This window comes from Macrobrachium rosenbergii, chromosome 41 (assembly GCF_040412425.1).
Source record: "Macrobrachium rosenbergii isolate ZJJX-2024 chromosome 41, ASM4041242v1, whole genome shotgun sequence".
Classification (NCBI taxonomy): domain Eukaryota; kingdom Metazoa; phylum Arthropoda; class Malacostraca; order Decapoda; family Palaemonidae; genus Macrobrachium; species Macrobrachium rosenbergii.
The window spans coordinates 45473522-45490674 of record NC_089781.1 but is presented as its reverse complement, the minus strand read 5'-3'; positions in this window follow the sequence as shown (position 1 = coordinate 45490674).

Below are 17153 nucleotides of genomic sequence, written 5' to 3'. Positions count from 1 at the left end.
ACAACCTTAGAGCCTCCGATTTAAAACATTCAGCATGTATACTAAATCATCTTTCCTTATGCTAGGAAGACTGGTCCGGTTCTTGGAACGGTTTTCTACATAACAAGTTGCAGCTAGAGACTTCTTACATAACAGAAACAACCTTGTTGAGTGAGGAGTTTCTTGTCCCTTTGTAGCCAGAGTGCTTCGTGAATATTACGCTTTTGTCTGCGTCTTTCTTTCTTTCTTTCTTTTTTTTTTTTTTAGAGAGAGACATTAGGTTAGATATTCCTGTGTTCTTTCGAAGTCAACTAGTGACACGCTCTTGCACATGTCCCAAACAAGACTTTGACTTCCAGCTTCAAGCTATTTTTCTTTTACTTCATAGAAACTGCAGAGAAGGCATTCAAAATACGTGTCTGTGAAGTAAGCCCGAAACACTGAAACATTCTCAGCTGCTGTACCCCACAGCGAGGAGTATATAATTTTTTAGTGTTAATTAAAAAGGCTTAGTGCTCTGTTGCTTAACGTATTGTCGATGGATTTAAACAACTCACCGTTGTACTCAGTCAGCAGAAAATCAAAGAGAATTAGTTAGATGGAGGTGGCAGCTTAATAGAGAATTTAATCAACTATTCTCTGCATGATCCACCAACAATACACATACACGGCTCTAAGATTTTGTTCATTGAAAATGCATATTCTTCAGAAAACTTAATGATTTAGCATATGTTCGCGAGCTGATTTCCACCTTGTGTTATTTGAACATTCTTGAAGCAAGGTGTGTCCAGAGTTGTGGGCACCCTCATTGTCTGCACATTTCAGTGGTTGTCTTTGTTACTGCTGCTCAAAGTTTTAAAGGAATCTTAAGATCGCAAGCCATTAAAGTTTTTTAGAGCAGCTTCAAGCACTACCTTAAGGAGTGCAAAATTTTAGAAAGATTTTTTTTCCACTGACTGTGCCCTTATCAAACCTCTAACAACATCTGCTATTTTGCCGTGATTGCTGGATCTGATTCATCACATAAATGTAACTCACCAGGATCTATCTCCCTATAGTAAAAACCTGCTGAATAAGTTCAATGTGAAGCTACCCAAGAAAAATGTCAAATTGACGGGTACGCATCTACCAATGCGTAATCACTTGATCTGCCTTCCCTTATTACAAACACTGATAAGACTCGGTCTAGAAGTTGGTGTAATAAGGAAAGTGTACAAATTCATACAGGATTTTTATTTGAGGGAATATATCCTGGAGAATGCTGAAAGGCGAGCTAAAGAGTCCGATCCGGACAAGAGGAACACCATCAAAATCATAATGAATGGTCTTTTCGGTGTAACAATTAAAAATTCATTAAATTATTCCACTAGAACTGTTGTCACCACCGATGAACCCTCTCTCCTAAGGAACATGTCCAAACACACGTACAAGTCTTTGGAAAAACTCGGTAATGGAAGGCACATTGTGAACCATTGCAAAGAGTCTGTTATGGCTGAATCCCTGATTTACATCGGTTTCAGTATACTAGACATGGCGATGGACATGATGTACCGCTTCTATTATGATGTTCTTCGAAAGCACTACGGTGAAAGAGTTCAACTCCTTTATACCGACACTAACAGCTTGATCTTCTCCCTTGCGACTGATAACGTCAATCATGAATTGAAGGAGGTTCTCAAACCCTATATGGACTTGAATAATTTCCCGAAAACTCACGAATTGTATGATGAGTCACGTAAGGGGGAACTCGGATTAGTCAAGGTTGAAATGGGGGCTGAACTCATGAGAGAATTCATCAGTGTCAAACCTAAGGTTTATTCATATCTAACTGAAAATAGTCGTAGTAACACCTTGAAAGGTATACAAAGATGCCGGCAAAAGACCATTCCACATGAACAGTATCGAGAAGTGATCGAGAAGAACGAGATCACTTATACTCATGTGCACATTTTTCAAAGAGTAGGAGGTACGATGTGTCATATGGGCCAGCGAAAGGTGTCTCTATGTCCTTTAGAGGATAAGAGATATTATGTGACACCGTATAAATCATTGGCATATGGCCATCCAGACATTGGGGTGGAGGAGAGAGTGGAGGATGTGGTGGAGGAGGAGGAACTAGAGGTGATATAGGGGGTGGTGCCAGCAGCACCCTCTGTGACTAACATTCCACCCGCTATTCCTAGCACCTCGAGAATTCCTGCTCCTCCTCCATCCCTACACCATCTTCACATCATTTCCCTCAAGTGAAAGGGTGTTCAAAACGGCGAAGAGAGCACAGTAAAATAGGGGATGTAAAATCAACTCTCTCTTCATCGTCATTGGCATCTCTTTTACCTCATTGGGAAATGGATTCACCCCATCCTCCTCCTCTTCCTCCTCCTCCTGTGAAACGAGGGCATTTCACCTTGACTTAGTGGCCAATTTTGTATTTTTGCAGTATACTTAGTTTTATTATATATATATTATATATATATATATATATATTTTATTATATATATATATATATATATATATATATATATATATATATATATATATATATATATATATATATATATATATATATATATATATATATATATATATATATATATATATATATATATATATATTATATATTAGTTCTTTTGCGCTCGGACAAAGTGGACGAATCAACATGACATGGTTGAATCAATATTTACCTGTGTTATGTACATTCAGTGATGAAATGAAAAAAAAAAATTGGTAAAATCACTTGTGTGGTCATCATGAAAAAGAATTTATCCCTGCTAGAGGAAAGATGTGTGGAAGATTTATATATGAAGAACTCGTTACCAAGATTTAAAAGCTTTGATGTATTAGATGAATTGTCTTTCACACACAATCAGGAAACTGGGGAGGATGCGTGAGGTATATACTAGCAATGTGTCTCAATGATGTATTATTTTTGTAAAACGAATGTATATCATGTCTGTGTATTCTTTTGTACACCTTTTCCAGTGTATGCTTGTATGACTTTATATGGAATATTAATTCATGTATACCATTCCCCATGTACTTCTGTATGACTTTTGTTGCAAAAATAATAACAATTCCGTATGTGATCTGATTTTCCATTTAACCTCTTTATGTATGGAATATAATGTATCTATATACCCATATCATAAATGATTAAGACTGAAATGGGTTTGTTAAGTTAATTTTTAGTGTACCCTTTTGACTTAAAAAAAAATTGTGTTTGGGAGTGAATGAGGAACTTTGAGGCCAGGGCTGAAATCTAGGTTTTTACCTCTGTAGAGTATGAGGAACTTTGGGGTCAGGGTTGAAATCCGGGTTTTTACCTCCATAGAGTATGAGGAACTTTGGGGTCATGGTTGAAATCTGGGTTTCTACCTCCATAGAGTATGAGGAACTTTGGGGTCAGGGTTGAAATCCGGGTTTTTAAGTCCTTAGAGTATGAGGAACTTTGGGGTCAGGGTTGAAATCCGTGTTTTTACTTCCATAAAGTATGAGGAACTTTGGGGTCAGGGTTGAAATCTGGGTTTTTACCTCCGTAGAGTATGAGGAACTTTGGGGTCAGGGTTGAAATCCGGGTTTTTAACTCCTTAGAGTATGAGGAACTTTGGGGTCAGGGTTGAAATCCGGGTTTTTACCTTCTGTAGAGTATGATGAACTCTTGTGTTAGGGTTTAAATCCGGGTTTTTAAGTCCTTAGAGTATAAGAAACTTTAGGGTCAGGGTTGAAATCTGGGTTTTTACCTCTGTAGAGTATGAAGAACTTTGGGGGTGAGGGTTGAAATCCAGGTTTTTAAGTCCTTAGAGTATGATGAACTCTTGGGTCAGGGTTGAAATCCGGGTTTTTACCTCCATAGAGTATGAGGAACTTTGGGGTCAGGGTTGAAATCCGGGTTTTTACCTCCATAGAGTCTTGCGCAGCGCCAACATGACTCGGAACCTGTGAAATTTCACACCTATTTGTTATATTCACAACTTTATGGTCAATTTTCACACCTAAAGGTGTGAAAAGTAATTAACACCTCATTAAAAGGTGTGAAATTTAACACCTAGGTGCTAATCCCCAGGTATAAAAATGACTACCTGGGGATTATTACTTAGCTGTTGAGGGAGAATGGGGTCTTTTCCCCTACTGGCGTTCTTAGACATGGAAAGTTGAAATGCCAAGGAAAAGTAAGTTAGATCATTTGCTGGTACATAATGACTCGAAAAATAGCATGGTGGGTGTCAGTATGTGTATAGTTAAACATGCATTTAATCATTACTTAGTGGAGGTGAACAAATTGTAGAACATTGTTCCAGTAGCGGGTAAGGTTCAGAATCTGAAAATTCATACCATTAAGTTGAATAAAAAGTCAGTGACAACGGCATATACTGATAAGATGATGAAGAATGGGCTGGGTTCATATGCACAAAAGTCCGGAAGAAATGGGATGTCAAAGGTTTAGGCCCTAGACCCCTGGGGTAACAGGTAACAGAGACAATTTATAGAAATCAGCGGTTAGTAAGGAGGAATACAGAGACATTTTAGGGGATTGGGAGGTCTTAAAAGTAAACATTAGGTCATGAAATATATTTTATATAGAATAAATAGATAAATTAACTATTATTCTTGATTAAATGGAGATTCTTTTTTATTCTGCATCAAGCATTAACATTCACAAAAACCTTTCCTAAATGGACAAAATGTAATCATCCGCCATCTGCAAGTTTATTAAACAAATTTAATGAAAACCATTTTTTATCATTTATGAGGGACGTGAGTGATATTAAATGAGAAATTACCAGATGGTTCTTTCAGATCATAATCTGTCATTGGCAAGAACTGTAACATATGCCAGGTGGGAAAGATGCTTCTTCTCACAGAGTCGATGTTCAACCTCTCAAGACAAAATAGTGTTAGATGTTAACAGTAGAAAATTAGAGCAAAAGAAAGTTAACAAATATACAAACTGGTCACAGGGGTACTCTTGCTATGTGCCATGACCCAGTGAATCTGTTATCTTACAAGCGTGATACATGACATTAAATAATATGTATATATATATATATATATATATATATATATGTGTATGTGTGTGTGTGTGTGTGTGTGTGTGTGTGTGTGTACATTACACACACACACACACATACACACATATATATATATATATATATATATATATATATATATATATATATATATGTGTGTGTGTGTGTGTGTGTGTGTGTGTGTGTGTGTGTATGTGTGTGAGCGTGTGTGTGTGTTAAAATAGTTAAATGAGCTGTTAAGTGGGATGAAAAATAGCTTTTGTTTGAAGTACAGTTGTGTAAAAAAGGAAGAATGGTGTAAAGATATGCAAGAACTAAGTAGCTGATGAAAAAGTAGAGACAATAATTGAACACTACTGTACAGGATGGAGCAAGAGGAAAGGTAAAGAAATCATATCACATTAACTAGACACTAGACACTTGACATAGGATTTGTCAAAACGATTCTCTGTGAAATATGTGGCAGATTCATTCAAACTTTTCATTGCTGACCAAGATATAATCAAATAATTATTTGTACAATACTGTGTTATACATGTACATGGAGTACATGAAGGACAGCACAGAATTCAGTAAAGAAAGCCAAGATACTAATATTAGAGACAACTATTGAAAATGCTTCCCGTGACATGCACGTTTAACCAAATAATTTTAGATAATGGGAAATATTAATTGTAAATCAAAACCCAGCACCCAGGAGTGCTGAATCATTTCCACATCTACAGCAAAATTCCACACCCATGAGCGCCAACTGAGCAACTAGAGTTCGTAACTTAACTGAATATATATATGGTTTAATTGCGAGTCCTACAACAAAATCAAATTGTAATGGCAAAGTTCTATAGACCATATTTTTCATGCACAGTAATTTCAGTCAAAGCCACAGCTTCTTATATGGGAAAAACTACATAACCAACTTGTAATGCAATACTGTAATATTGGTCAGAAGGTATGAATAAGTTTACAGCCTTTAAACCCTCCTAATTGTTGAACCTACGAAGAACCACCACCAACGATTGAGATTTCAGTCTAAACTGGAAAAGATGAAATAAACTGGACTGTCTTTTACTGATAAAGAGAGAGAGAGAGAGAGAGAGAGAGAGAGAGAGAGAGAGAGAGAGAAGAACCACAACGAAGCGAGGTTGGGGACGGGAGGGGGAAATGATACGTAGTAGAAAAGGGAAATCACGGAGAAAAAGGGACAGTGAAGCACGATAAGGAAAAACTTCAAGGATGAGCAGAAAGTAAAAGAGAGGGGAAATGAAAACACGAAACGCAGAATGAGAGAACAGAACAAATGAGAGCAATTGGAGCACAACAGAAAAAAAAACAAAGAGGTAAAAGGGAATAATTAATCCTAAGGAAAGAGTGCAAAGCAGTATATGGAAAATGAAACGCAATAGATGAGGAAAGTCATGCAGGGTTTAAGAGGTGCAAAAGAAACGAGCAGGAAAAAATTACTGCTGCTTTATTGATGACCCAGGCGGTTTATATAGTGGCAGACTGACGTCACACTGCGGAATACAATGAGAACAAGGGTGACCTGAGGTCGATAATAATTAACAATAAATACAGTGAACAAATACACTCTGAATTATACAAATGGACAGAAATGGAGTTGAATACAATCTGATGCCTGCAAAAGAAGAATACATGATATACAAATTGGAGACAGGTAAATAATTATGTACATAGTTTAAATTGATTGGATCACGCCAGGTGACATGTTGATCAGCAGAGACTTTGAACATGGCTGAACCGTATCGCCTGGCTGAAACACCCTGTGTGTGGGGAAATTCGCATGCCTATTCCAGACTGTGCAGGTGGAGTGTGCGTGTGGTGACGCCCCACTTTGTTGTTCTTTCAGCACTGCAGGCCCAGGTCTGGTCAGTGGCGGGCGCGTCATCCTTCAGCACGTGAAGGTGACCGACCTGTGCCAGACTAACTTCTCTGACAGAAAGCGTCCTTTGTAACTAGCTCGCCTGGGACCACGAGGCCGCCGAGGTTTTCTCAGGCGGACAGGGGACAGCCCTGGGCGACATCAAGGGGGACCCATACCTGGCGGCAGTGGGAGGCTGTTCGGCCAAGGCACGGGGGGGTGGGGGCTGGCCGGTACTGACGACCACAGGACAGTTTGACCAGGGATGGGAGGCTGATCCAACTGGAGAGTAGGGCCTCGGCGCACTCGCCGGTGGCTTGCATGGGCGTGGCTTCGGGCCACCTTGTTGAGCGGTCGGCACCTCCCTCCACCTTCAGGGATGTGATGTGAACATGGCTGAACCGCCGCCCTGGGATTGCTGGGGCCTCTGGGTCAGCACTGCAGGCACGGCCTCGCGTGCTCGTCCTTCAGCACTCTGTGCCAGACTAACTTCTCTGACAACAGCGAAGTCCTGCCGGAGGGGTGGGACAGCCCATGGAGACATTGATCCCGGCAGTGGGAGGCTGCACCAGGGGTGGGGATGGCTGGCGTTACGTCGCAGAGGAGATTTGGGCCCTCCGAGGGGCACCTCCCTCCACTTCAGGGATGTGATGGCGTCTGCCAGGTCCAAGGGCAAGGGCCTTCCTGCCAGGGAGGTACTTGATGGAGCAGGTGAACTCCACGATGGCCGAAAGGTGCCGCTGCTGCCTGGAAGACCATGCATCCCCCTGCCTGGTGGAGGCGTGGACCAGCGGCTGGTGGTCCGTGTAGATTGTGAAGGGCGTGCCCTCCAGGAGGAACTTGAAGTGCCGGACTGCTCGGTATACTGCACAGAGTTCCCTGTCGAAGGTGCTGTAGCAGGCCTCTGCGGGGTTGAACTTCTTGCTGAAGAAGGCGATGGGCTGGGGACACTGTCGACGACCTGCTCCAGGACGGCTCCACAGGCGACACTGCTGGTGTCCGTCGTCAGCTGGAGGGGAGCGTTGGGGTCCTGGTGGGCCAAGGCGGTTGCCTCGGTGAGGGCAGCCTTCGTCAGGGAGAAGGCTTGCTGCTAGCTGGGTCCCCACTCTAAGGATTTTGGTTGGCCTTTCAGGGTTTCCGTCAGGGGGGCCATGATGTGTGCGATCCCGGGGATGAACCTCCTGTAGTAGTTCACCATCCCGAGGAACTCCTGGACGTCCTTGACGGAGGTGGGGACGGGAAACCTGGTGACGGCCGTGACTTTAGATGTGAGCAGGCGGACACCATCCGGAGATATCTCGTGGCCCAGGAAGTCAGCTTTCTGGACGCCGAAGGTGCACATGTCGAACCTTACGATGAGGCCGTTCTCCTGCGGGCACTGCAGGACCGCTCAGATGTGCCTCTGGTGCTTCTTGTGGGACCTGGAAAATATAAGGATATCATCCACGTAGCAGATGCAAAACTTCAGGTCCCCCAGGATGCTGTCCATGAGCCACTGGAAAGTCGCCCCAGCGTTCCTCAAGCCGAAGGTGGAGAAGGCGAAGACGTAGGACCCGAAAGGCGTGATGATGGCGGTCTTCGGGACGTCCTCTGGCGCGACTGGTACCTGGAAATAAGATTTCAAGAGATCCAACTTAGAAAATATTTTGGCCCCGTGGAAGGAGGCCGTGAGATCCTGCATGTTCGGCAGGGGGTAATGGTCAGGTTCCATTGCGAGGTTGAGCCGCCTGTAATTGCCGCAGGGTCTCCAGGAGCCGTCCGGTTTCTGTACCATGTGGAGGGGAGAGGCCCACGGGCTGGAGGCCTTCTTGCATATTCCCATCCGTTTCATTTCGGCAAAGGCGTTCTTGGCCTTCTGAAGGCGCTGAGGGGGAAGCCTCCGGAACCTTGCATGTGCAGAGGGGCCCTTTGTTTTTATGTGGTGGTAGATACCATGTTTAGCTGGGGCCCCGGGTACCTGGCGGAGCTCAGGCATGAACACGTCAGGGAACTCCTTCAGCAGCTGTGAGTACTGGTGGGGGGCGACGGAGCAGATGGTGGGTGCCTTGGGTCCCGTTACTAACGGGAGGGACTGGCAGGAGTCGGTGTCGAGGAGGCCCTTCCGACCGACGTCGACTGCCAGCCCGAAGTGGGCAAGAAAATCTGCACCCAGGAGCGGGGTCCTTACGTCCGCGATGACGAAGTCCCAGGAATACCTCCGGCCAAGGATGGAGATTGACAGGAGCCTGGTGCCGTAGGAGAAGATGGCGGCCATCAGGAAAGCAGCCGGGTCCCGTGCAAGCTTGCGGTCCTCTCTGGACAGCGGGAAGATTGATCTAACGGCCCCTGTGTCAACCAACATCAGCCTGCCGGAGACAGTGTCGCGACGTAGAAGCCTACTGGCTCTGGGCCCCTGGGTTCTTCTGTTGCCATGGCGGCCTGTCCTGCTGACCGCCGCCTCCCCCGTTTTTTGGACGGGTGAATGAACACGGCGGCTGACAGTCCGGGCATCCTTGCCGAACCGCTTGTGGTAGTGGCAAGGACCTGGGGGATTCCACCTGCTGTGAGGCGTTGGGCGCCTCCTGGTGACGGTGCTTACCTCCTCCTCTGCGCCCTCCTCCTGCTGGATGGCGCTGACGGGGAGTGCCCATTTCGTTGCCTTCATGGAGTCCGTTAGGTGCTGTGCTGTGCGGATCAGGACCTTGAGGGGTATGGCGTAGGGCTCAGGGATTTGAGTGCGGACCTCCGGGAGGAGCTGATGGAGGAGGAGCTCCCGCGACAGGCTTATTTTGAGTTGTTTTCCACTGCCGTCGGTGTCGGGGAGGATGAGGAGATCCTGTATCATGCCCCATGACTCCATGAAACTCTGATCTTGCCGCGGGCTGATGGCGAGGTCGAGGTCGTGGGTGGCCCACTCTGATGTCTCGAGGAGGGACTTCTTTAGGAGGTGGTAGGTGAGGGGGCGTGCGGCGGACACCCACGAGACGAGTTTCCTGTAGATCTCCTCTGGCAGGGTATTGAGTACTGTGTCTGCTCGTAGCACCTCGTCGTTGAGTTCCGCCAGCCTGAATTGACTCTCGACCCTGTAAGCCACGCTGACAGGTTCTCCTGCGTGAAAGGTGGCAGCTTTATGGTCACGGCGGCCTTTGCTTGTCCTGCCGGGCAGGGCCTATGGGCAGGGGAGAGTGCGGGGCATGGGCAGGGGTGTGGAGGAGCGCGAGAGCCTCGGCGCGGGGGTGGGCACGGGTGATATGGGCAGGAGGTAGACATCCGAATCCATGAGGTTAGCGGTTAATTGAATGAGGGAGGGGATGTCCGCATCCATGCTTGCTCTTGCCCTCTTAATTGGAGTGGGACACTAGTGTCAAAACGCACTTGGAAGCGTGCCGGGTGAGTCCATTGATGACGCTGGTGATTTGCCAAAAAGAGTCAGCATGCCTGGACGCTGGTTACAGCGCCATTGTGAGTCCGTTAGGGCTGTGGGTAGTTCCTGGAGCCAAGACTGAGTCGCCTTGTGAGTCCGCTAATGGCTCCGGGAACCATTCCGGGGTCACCACTTTAAGAGGTGCAAAAGAAATGAGCAGGAAAAAATTACTGCTGCTTTATTGGTGACCCAGGCGGTTTATATAGCGGCAGACTGACGTCATGCCACGGAATACAATGAAAACAAGGGTGACCTGAGGTCGATAATAATTAACAATAAATACAGTGAACGAATACACTTTGAATTATACAAATGGACAGAAATGAAGTTGAATACAATCTGATGCCTGCAAAAGAAGAATACATGATATACAAATTGGAGACAGGTAAATAATTATATACATAGTTTAAATGATTGGATCTGCGTGACATGTCATGCCAGGTGTGACGAATTGTAGAGGCAAAGAAAATGGGATGTCACCATAGAAAACTCGCTCAGAAAGAGACTTTACAAGGGAACTGGCACGCTTAAGCGACTGAAGAAAGTGACTCATGGCTAATGAAAAAATAAACACAAGCAGGAAAAAGAAGTCCAGGAGTGAAAATAATAGTTGGAAGCATAGAAGGATATGGAGGACACGAAGTGAGTCAGACGAAAAACCTGCGAAATAAAATAAGAAAAATATGGAAGGTGGAGAAAGAATGAGAAGAAACAATTCTCTACAGAGTGGGAAGATAAGGAGGAAAAAAGGAAGGAAACAGAGCAAAGGTCACCCCCCCAAAAAAAAAGAGAAAAAAAGAAAAGAGAAATGAGTGAATGTAGCCTACTCGGTAAAAGGGGCTGTTGAAACAAAGTAAAGAACAACGGAAAATAGAGGGATGGAAGAGGAGATTTTGAAGAAGGACAAAGAGAGCCTGCTAAAGGAAGGAGAAAGTGAAACAAAACAGCAAAGTAAAGGACGTAAAGAAAGCAAATGAAGAACAAAGAAAAAATGATATATGAATGAGGTACAGTACAATATGAGAAACAGGATCCTGCCTGGTGGCTGACTTTTCTTGAGATTCTGAAGTGAGATGATCGAGAAATTTGTGGCCTGCTATTACCAGTTTCGTCTTCTGTTCATTCGGGATAAAATGTTATGGTAAAATTGAATTTTAAAATGCATTTTTGTCTTATTTGGATAGGCTAAATTTATTTGTTTACATGATTGCTATGAGAATTTTTTATTGTTTTACGTAATATCATTATGTAGAAGGTATACACAGCTCAATGATTCGATAGTCTTCATTCTACATTTTGAAGAAAAGGGCGAGGTGTGTGTTTGTGTGTGTGTGTGTGTGTTTATGTGTGCGTGTGTGTGCTTGGTGGGGCTGCGGCGGTTAATATCAAAATGACTGCTAGCGGGTACTCAAGGAATTAACTGATAACCCGTCCAATTCTTCCCAGATGGTTTCTACATTAAAGTCGTTAATTATTCTAGATGCGATTATCTAAACTACTTATAATTATTTAAAAATGAAACTGTATCTCTCATCCCCCAAATGAGGCAGGTAGAAGCGATGCTGAAAACAGTGAGATGAACGGGTAAACATGATTTTCTCTGCAGGACAGGAAAGTCAGCCATTGTTATACCAAAAATCCCCCATAAAAGTAGCCGTATTTTCGAAGCTATTGCAGGAAAATAACTCGTTTAGTTCAGTAGTGAGAAACATAAAAAAGCCTTCATCGGTACGTGAACTTCAAGTCACATAAGATACATTGCTTTGTAACGAAGAATATCAGTGAAAAGGGGAAATTTTTCGCATCATTTTCATTGTAGATATTTACAGTCATATTATACAACCGATCTCATGGAACAGGACAGAACCTGCTGCTCTAGTGTAAAGGAAGGAAGGATAAAAGAGGAGAAGAAAGGACTGAGGCATTTGCTCTTTGCAAACCTTTCCAAGCTTTTGTCAGTATATTACCCCGTGAGCCTTTCTTCTAGCGAACAGAGGCGCACTTCTCGTGTAAGTGACTCGACTTCGTTAGGATTACTTGTCGAAAATAATGATCACAGAAGTCTTCATATGAGCAACAGGTTTTAAAGGAAAGTCTTGTTTGTAATACTGACCTTGTGAGTAGATGACCAACTCACGGATACTCTTGTGTCCATCTGGTTCATTTTTCGAGAAAATAACAATAGCCTGCGGGATAAATATAAAAAAAAATAAAGTAAAAAATACTGTCATAACACCACTGTTCGGATCTTTTTTTCAGCAAGCACTCTTTCTATATTCTTTAGGTAGTCCTTTATCAAATATGGAGAATTAAGTTAATTTCAAACCTAAAGCATAACGCGGCAGTACATTTTTGAAAATTCTAACTTGTTACTAAAGTAATAAAAGTTTCAGCATACTAAAAGGGTTCTGGTTACTTGTGTCATGCTCTCTACGGGTAAAATATTGCACACAAAATTTCACGCATGTGACTTATCATAATTACAGCACGTCTAAAGCCAGCTGAAGAATCTGATGATGAGCTGCCTTGCATTAATTTTAGATTTACAAACTGAAGGTCACGATTCATTGCGTCCAAAAAGAAAATAGGACCTTTTGAACTTTTGACTATTTTACATTTCTCTTTTTGCTCTAGTAACTTATGACTGGAACTATGCTCTTTAATAATAATAATAATAATAATAATAATAATAATAATAATAATAATAATAATAATAATAATAATAATAATAATATGCCCTCATATTTTTGCTGTTGTTATTGTACTCAATGGGATAAGAGAAGTTAGATAATAGCGAAAAACATTAATGTATTTTATAATGTTTACGCTACATTTTATTCCGAACACTTACCTCATTTAGTACGAAATGACAAAAGTAGTGAAAGAAAAAAAAATCGCGTTGTAACTGACCAAATCTTCGCATAGATGAAATCATCATGAAATATGCTACATTATCAAGTTCTTTCTTTCGAACACATACACCTCTCTCTCTCTCTCTCTCTCTCTCTCTCTTGGCACATTTTCTTCCTGGCGGAGCACCTGCTTTTGACAGTTGCAATCAGCAATGACAGGAACAAGAAAACACCAGAGAAAATGGCGACAGCGGAAAATGACAACTTTAACACCAGCGACACTTCAACTGAATCATTTTAAGATCTTTTCCTCTTACCAAAGTAAAAATGCAGTTCTCTCTCTCTCTCTCTCTCTCTCTCTCTCTCTCTCTCTCTCTCTCTCTCTCTCTCTCTCTCTCTCTCATTTTCCTTGCAATTCATATTGGTAACAGTGAAGGAGTTTGAGCAAGTTTCTTGTGATTAGAGCAAAATAAACCTTCTTACCATTGCCCAGCAACCCTTTTCTTTTCTCTCATTATTATTCCTCCTCTTCCTCCTCCTCCTCCTTCTCCTCCTCCTCCTCCTCCTCCTCCTCCTCCTCCTACTACTACTACTACTACTACTACTACTACTACTACTACCACCACCCCTCTTAATGCTGTACTCCATATGAAAGGTAAGAAATGTTTCCCCAATGTGTTGTCATGTAAATAAATAAGAAAAAGGAACAAACAAAATATACAAAGAAAGCTTGAGATGGAAAAGAAGGTTCTAAGCCCAAGTACTGTACTATTTGCGTTGCTAGCATAGAGGGAAAATGGATATAATTGTGGGCAAGTGTGCAATGGCATCAAATTTTAGAGCACGAGGACTAGAAACTGTCACAAGAAAGAGCGGGGTTGATCCTCGGTTGCCTGCTTGTCCAGAATCCAAGAGAACTACCGAATAAAGTTTGTTGTACCTCAGCTCCTGCCTGATGTGTACTTTCGTCTGAGACATGACACTACCATTTTAGTTTTCTGTAAAAGAAAACTATTGAGTTGGCTATTTTGTCTGTCCGTCCGCACTTTTTCTGTCCACCCTCAGATCTTAAAATCTATTGAGGTTAGAGGGTTGCAAATTGCTATGTTGATCATATACCCTCCAATAATCAAACATACCAAATTGCAGCCATCTAGCCTCTGTAGTTTTTATTTTATTCAAGTTTAAATTTAGCCATGCTCGTGCGTCTGGCACCGCTATAGGTGCCAACAACACAGGCCACCACCAGGCCGTGGCTGAAAGATTCACGGGCCGCGGCTGAGAGTTTCATACAGGATTATAAGCTGTACAGAAAACTCGACTACGCGGGCGAAATTCTGGGGCATTTTTTACTTGTTTTTATTCAGTTTAATTTACAATGAAAATGTTCTTTTTCGACTTCCTCTGGCAAGCGTCATTTCTGCAGTTCTTTTTACTTGGATAGTAGCATAATATGCTAGCCAATCAATAACGCCCTACTACAAGATCATGTGCAACTTCAATATAAAAATTGTAAACGAATATCTGAATTCATATCCATATATAATATATATATATATATATATATATATATATATATATATATATATATATATATATATATATATATATATATATATATATATATATATATATATAGTTAGTTATAGATTTGGCTGGTAATTGCTTTTGAAGGAATTGTTTAAATTACATTCTGCAATATACCCAGTATATTACATTTATACAATAAAGCTGGTTGCCATTGAAAGCCAGTTTTAAATGGGTTACTTTAATTACTTTATTACACAGTGAACATTGGGACATCTGAGGGCTGGGATGCAAGCCAGCCTGGCAAATTAATTGATGCAATCATATGGATCAGTTACACAATGAAATAAATGTTGACTGGAGTGCAAACCAGCAGGACAATTGGTAATAGAAGAAACATCATTACAGGATAATTACAAAGTTTTCAAAATACTGTTCAAAATAGTTATGAATCATAAATGAAGAGCTTCAGCCCTAGACTAACAGTCTTGCAAGAGACTAAGGGGACTGATGGCTTGGTTGCAACAGAGTGAGTGCCTCTTTGAGGCAAGATCAGTAGTGCTAATTTATCACTATGGAGGGAGATTTTAACTTTATGTCTTGGAAAGCAAAGGGTATTCTATCTCTAATTTAATTCATGTATAGAACAATAAATCAGTTAGTTTATATGACAAGGAACACACAAATGCATAGTAGCTGAAGGTTAGGAGATTTACTTGGAGGGGAGAGGAAAGGAAATGGAAACAAGAAGTCTCAGTCTTAGGGAAAGTATACTGGTAATCAGAAGTTAATTCACAGACACATACCATGTTATCTTCCACACTGCACAGACTTTGTAATGAAAGGTGGCATTGACTGGTCCTTCTTCAACAACTGAATGAGGTGCTTCTACTCCTTGATACCAGTGGCTTCAGAGATAAGGAGTCAGTAACATCTCTTGCCCAGAGAGATCAGGCGCACGTCTGCGCAGATCGGAGGTTAGCTGTAGACTGCTTGTTTATTCCACATCCGCGAGGGCTTGGCAGAGGCTGGAAGGGCTCAACTCTCCCCTAGGACAACACGTACACTGTAAGGGGTTCCAAGACCAGTAAACAGATCAAGGCAGGATTAGAGTTGTAAGTCAAGTCTATAACAAGGGGACATAAAGGCTAACTATCATTTGGATGTCCTTCTTGTTCTAATGGGCGAGTACCTGAGTTGACCTTTTCCAAAAGCCCATCCCATAAACTTTCCTTTTGTAGAGTGGTTTGTAGCCTCATCCCTGGGTCTTAGTCTCACTATCTTATCCACAGGAATTCCCTCTTTATAGATTCTTGCAATAGAGGTGGTGGCTTAATATTTATGATAGCTTCCCCCTTTAAGCAGGCTTTTCACTCCCTGTTGGGCGTGAAGGTCTGTATGAGAAAAGATCCTCCAGCCTCTATGACCTTTACTTTCCTTTCCTCCCTTTACTAGGTCTTTTCTATGCAATGCAGCTAAATTAAGGAACACACCTAACTTCTAGGGGGGAAAGGTGATTTTTCTAGTTGACTTAATTTGTAAAATCCCAACACTACACAAAGGTGTATACGGATATTTAATTATCTTTTGTTTATAACGATCAAAATACATTGCTAGCAAGTTTCAATTTCCCACTGATGTTACATAAGATTAGCTGCCATAGCACCCATTCAATTGACAATGAACTATCTACATACATCAAGTTTTATAAAGTGCAAAGTTTCTTACTTCTATAACAAATGTAAACCAAAAGGGTTAATAAATGCAGCTCAATGTATTAATGATTAGGACATGTCCTTCAGCTTGAGAGACTAGAGGACAGGTCTTAACCCTTTGTGGACAGATTGAGCTTCAGTGTGAAGTAAAACAGGTTTGGGGAGGTGGACGGATTGAGCTCCAGTGTGAAGCAGAATTATGCACCACTATTATGGTAATAATGATTCGAAACAAAGGTGCCAATACTTCTATATGCTATAAATTCACTAATGGAAACTTTTATACAGACGTGAGGGTTAGGCCAGTATCAGTAATGCTTGTGACTTCAAGGGGAAAGGTACTGCACCTCTCTCTCTCACATGAGTCTTTTTGTAAATTTGCTTGTAAATATACGAAGGGGTAGCTGTTGTTTTTTTGTTTTTGTCTTTTATGATAGTATGTCGGTTGTAAATGTGATTTTACAAAGAAAATTGCAAAGAAATATTAGAAAAGCATATAAAAATAAAAAAAGTTACTGAATCTTCCTTCTTGTAAATTTATGTGAATATTTTACAACAAATATGCAAAAAAATTGTTACTGCTTTTATTTCTTATCTGTTTTGATACTGTGTGAGCAGTAATAACAATTTTACAAAATCCCAAAAACTTATTTATTAGAAAAAACATATATAAGTTGGTAAAATTTATGATTGTCTTGTAAATGAGGCCCCACAAGGTGTTGTAAATAGTCATTTTCAACTTCTCATGGAAGGTAGGGAAAATTTTTTAGAATT